Source organism: Leishmania donovani, chromosome 19 (genome assembly GCF_000227135.1).
Source record: "Leishmania donovani BPK282A1 complete genome, chromosome 19".
NCBI classification, from domain to species: domain Eukaryota; phylum Euglenozoa; class Kinetoplastea; order Trypanosomatida; family Trypanosomatidae; genus Leishmania; species Leishmania donovani.
Genome location: NC_018246.1, coordinates 301622 through 306912, shown reverse-complemented (window position 1 = coordinate 306912; position 5291 = coordinate 301622).

The following is a 5291-nucleotide window of genomic DNA, read 5'->3' as shown; positions in this document are numbered from 1 at the left end:
AAGTGCCTCGGCATTGGCAGGGATGAGGAGGAAGCAGGTGTGAGAGAGTGTGTGTGTGGGTACTGGGCCGTGGATACCCCCTCCTCCCCACGCACTGAGGTGCGCTCCCTATGGCATTAGGACAACAACAACAAAAAGGACGTAAGGAGGAACGAAAAAAAAAACAAAAAAATCGACGTTTCTGACGTAGCGTAAAAGCGGGAGGAGGTGAACGGGTGGAGGGGAGGGATTGGGCGGATGTGGGTGTGTGTACGTGTGTGAGAATGCGTGCCTAAAGCCAAAGCCCAAGGGAAGGGGAACGAAAAAACAAGAAACGCGGGTAAAGACCAAAGGAAGGGATGGACAAGGGAGATGGGCGAAGCGAAAACGCCAGCCAGCGGGTGGTGGTGGTGGAGGTGGTGGGGAGGTAAAGTGAACCTAACAGCGGAGGATGAGATGCGCACAGCAGCAGAAGAAAAACGTCGACGAAAAAAACAACAACCAAACCAACAACAAGGGAAAATGGCAGCCCAGGCCGTGTATCCACCCCTCCCCTCCCCCACACACTCACACATACATACATGCATACGTGCCACGAAAGCGCGAAGGAAGAAGGAAAAGACAAGAATCTAACCCGACAACCATGAAAAGGTACAATAACGTATAGAGTGTCCCGACAGCCGGTATAACAGCAGCGATACTTAAACGGAACGAGAGCATCCCTCTCCCCCTCCTCCCCCACCCCACCACCTCCAGAAACAAGGAAAGCGTCAACCCGACATGTATAAAGAGATACGAAGCGCGTGTATGTGCACGCATGCGGCACACGAAAGAAAACACGAATCGAAATCACCCGACGCGAGGGAGACGGAGGGAGTAAGAGCGGGATTACTTCAAAAAAAAACAACGAAAGGAAAATACAAATAAAAGGTGATCGTGAGAGGCCAGACAAGAGACGGCTAGAAAAGTGCGGGTGATGACGGAGTGTTGTGTGTTGGTGGGACGGTGGGAGGGAGGGAAGGGGAGGGGGGGGGGAACAAAGGAAAACGGTAAGCGCAGTTTGTGTGTCAGAGCAACACATAAGAGGACACGCTCGGCCCTGCTTCTCTCTTGTTGTGTATGTACGCGTGTCGGTGTGTCTTGCGCGTTTGTGCGCTCTTTCCTGACGTTGTCGTTGTTCGGAAAACAAAAAAAAAGGAGAAGTGTAAATAAAGCATCGAGGCAGTGAGACGGGTGTGCGCCCAAACAACACACCCAAGAAAGACGAGGGAGAGGCACGAGATGGACAACAGACACGCAGGCACAAGAGAAGCCATAACAACCAAGCAGAAGAGAGCGAGAAGACACACGGAAGAGGCGGTGAAGAAGGAGAGAGGCGCCAATGTACACCGACAAGACACAATCACGTAAGTAAGAGCAAAATTACAAGAGGAGGGAGAGAAACACAGACACACGCACAGCCTGGCGAAACAGCGCGTGCCGTAAGGGCATATACACAACCGCCCACACAAACATGCCACCAACGGACGCCCGCATCAAACAAGGGGAGAGCCCAGTAGCGCACCCCCTGCTCTTATAGTTAGCACCGTAACGAGCATCGCGCTTGCGGGCTCCGCTCTCCCATCTCCTTCGAGTGAACCGAAAAAAAAAGAGCGCGGAGAGAGAGAGAGACAGCGGTGAGGTGAGCGCGAGGAGGAGGGGAGGCGGAAGTTTCAAAGCATGAACGGCGTAAGAGACACAACAATAATCGAGCGGCGGAGGCACGCACACACACACGCACGCACGCGCGGCGGCCGACAGGCGACGGAGGAGGCAGAGAAAAAAAAAGAGCAAGAGGACGCTAAAGAGCACAGCAACCACGCAAGCAAAGGGCGTCGTAGAGGAGGGCGGGAGGGAGGGGGGGGGCGGCGGCGGCAGCAGCAGAAGCGGGGTCATCCCTGGTTATTATTATTTTTTCGTGTTGCTTCCTTTAAAGGATTTTGGTACCTTTTATTCATTTCCGGTGCCAAAGCCGACAACAGCACAACACAAATCGGAGAGCGGCCCATTACATGCACATGCGCACATACGCCCACCATCCGTCACTCTCTGCCGCCTCCACATATCGCAAGGGGTGGGGGTGGGGGTGCGTGCGTGCAAATTGAAAAGTAGAGTGCACGGCAATGGGCAAAGACGGAAAATAAAATCGCGTCAACCGCGTTCTCTCCTTGCACACGCAAGCGCACAGACACTTCTCAGCCGCCGGCTTCCCGTCTCCTCTTGCAACTCCTTCGTCTTTTTGTTTCTGCGTCCCTTTGCGTCTACGGAGCGAGAGGGGCCAACTCGAACACGAGCACGCGGCGTTTCTCCTGACTCCCGCCTCTCGATGCCCCGGCGCTCGCAGCCAGCACACCGACAGAGATGTGTCAAGAACAGGGACGCGAAAGGAGAGACATAGAGGGAGGAGGAGAGGCGTCAAACACGAAATGCGGGGGGGGGGGCTGTCGTTCATCGCGCATATCTCACGCTGCTGCTGTCCTGAGAGCGGGCTACACAGGCATCCACGCGTGAGGGGATGGGCGAGTCGAAGAATCCAGAGTGAGAAAACAGTGCGGAAGCGTCAGAAAGAAGACACACACACACACACAGGCGCCTCACCTCCCCCTCTCAGCCTCTCGCTCACTGACGCCTTCTCCGAGAGGGACGAAACACACAGCGACGACTCGTCGGAGAGACGGGGGTGGGGGTGACAGCGGAGCAAAGTGCGGCGCGAGGAGCAGCGCCACACCAGCGAAGCACCTGACGCGTGCCCGCCGTCTGTGTAAAGGTGGTTCGAGTGAGGCCAAGATTCCGTAGGGAGAAGAAACAAATAAAATCAGCTAAGGCGCGGAGGACAAGGCAGGACCCGTGACCAAAAATCCGAAACAGAAGAAGAGCAGAGGTACGAGAAGCAGTGGCAACTCACTAGGGTGAACCCGACGGAGGAGGGAGAGGAGAAGACGAAACAAAAAAAAAGCGGAGGCAGTTCCGTGAGGTGGGCGTGTCGGCGATCCCACCCCCCTCCTCTCCATCCCTGGACTTACGCTCTCTACTAGAACAGCTCGGAGCAACGCGGAAGGCGGAGTGCCAAAGGACTACAGGAAAAAGAAGAGACCGCAGACGGCCAAGCAGGCAACTCAGATACACTTACCCGCGGGACACGGATACAGAAACGCAAAAGCAGCTCTTGTGTCACAGCGTCGCGAGTGTCGTCCCACACTCGCCTACACCAGTCGAACGCCTCTCCCTCTACGCCGCCGCATTGCCGTTTTTAGCGGGGGTGTTGCCGTCATGCGACTTCTCGTCCACCTCGCCGCCGGACTGGAAGCCACGACTGCGCGAGAGCTGCTCGTACACGTGCTGCTGCACCTGCTGCAGGTTCGCCTGTTGGTCGCTGCGGGTCTTGCGCATGTTCTCAATGGCGTTACGAATGTCCTCCACTTCGCGGCTGCGTTGCTCGTCGACGGAGCTGGGGTTCCGCATCACCGCTGACGCCCGTCGGCTGGCCGGGTCACGAAATGCACCCTCCTTTACCTTGGCGCGGAAGGCCGCGTAGTCCTTGTCCCTAACAAAGGCGCGCAGGGCCTCGATGTCCTTCGTGAGGCTCGTGGAGTTCTTCTCGTAGTTGCCTACAATAGTGGTCAAGACTGCAATCATGTTCTCCTGCTTCAAAAGCAGGTCCTTGATCTCGGTGTTCAGCTGCCGCTCCTTGGTGCGCATGTCGGTCTGTAGCTTCAGGTTGTCGCGGCGCAGCTTCGCCGCCTCCTCTTCCGTCCTACGTGCCTGCGCATCACGCGCGGCGATCTGCTCCTCCTTGCGCGCCAGCTCCGTGTTCATCTGCTTCTTTACCATCTCCAACTCCGCCTCGCGGCGCTTACGCTCCCGCTCCATGTCCTGCCCGATGCTCTTCATTTCCGACTCGTGCCGCTCCTGAAGCTCCTGCAGGGCGTCACCCTGACGCTGGCGATCACCGGTTGTCGAAGCGAGCGACTCCCGCAGTCGCTTCAGGTCACTCTGGTACTCGGCACGCAGAGCCGCCAGCTTCTCTTCGTAGCCAAGCTTCATATTATCGCGCTCTTGCACCCAGCGGCGCTTCTCCTGCTCGAAGGTCTCTCTGGTGGCCTGCATGCGCGACTCAGAGCTGTTCGACACCTCCTTCTGCCGCTTCAGCCGCTCCTCGTCTCTGGCTGCGTACTCCTTCTTCAGTTTATCAATCGACTCGCGGTACTGCGTCGTCAGCGCAGAGACCTCGGCAAGGTGTTCGCGCTGAATCTTAGCCGTCTCACGCAGTTGCGCGCTCTCGCCACGGCTCAGAGCGTCCATCACGTAGGCGTCCTTGTCCATCATCAGATTCTGGCACTGACGCATCAGCAGGTTCATCTTGTCCTCGAAGGTGCCGAAGATGTAGTCGGTGGACCAACGCCACTGATACGTGTTGTAATGGCTCAGATGCGCCTCCCACTCGCGAAAGGAGTTGCGGTAGCGATCACACTTGGCCTGGAGCTTCGCGATAGTGCTCTCCGCATCTCCGTCGAGCTTGCCGCTCTTCGCCTTCTCAGACTCCAGCAATTTCGTCTGCAGCAGCACGATTTCTTTGTTCGCCGATGTCAACTCCGATTGCAGCTGCTCGTTGGTACGGCGGTAAGTCGCGGCGCTCACGCCGCCCTGAACATCACCGCCGCTAGCAGATCCGCCACCCACCCCTGCCGCACTCGCTCCACCCCGTGCGGAGGGCTTCAGCATCAGCGTGGGATCGGCAATGCCGGCACTCTCCAGCTCCGCGCGTAGCTGGCTCACAATGCGCTCCTGATCAGCGCACTGCCACTCAAGCTCCTTTACTCGTTTCTCTAATCCGCGTACGTACTCGTTCGTGTAGTTGCTGCCACCCGCCTCCTTTAGGCGCAACTGCAGGTCCACCACCTGCGCGCGCAGCTCGCGCAGCTCCATAATCGTTGGATCGACGTTGCGGCGAGCCTTATTCAGCACCTGCTGCGCGCGGCAGGCGTACATGATTGTCTGCCGCATCTCCTCGTAGTTGATAGAGTGTGGCGAGACGGTGGCAATCATCGAGGTCTGGCTGTTGCCGCCGATCGAGTCGCTCAGCACCCATGTCAGGTTCGAATCGCGGTACGGAATGCTGAAGCCCCCTCCCTTGTTCTGCGAGAGGTCCGCCAGACGGTCGATCACGCGCCCCAGCACCGTCAGCGACTGGTTGATCTTCACACCGTCGTGGAACTCATTGCCCTCGGCTCCGGCCGCACCAGTGCGCTCCGACCCAGCAAGGTCCACCAGGT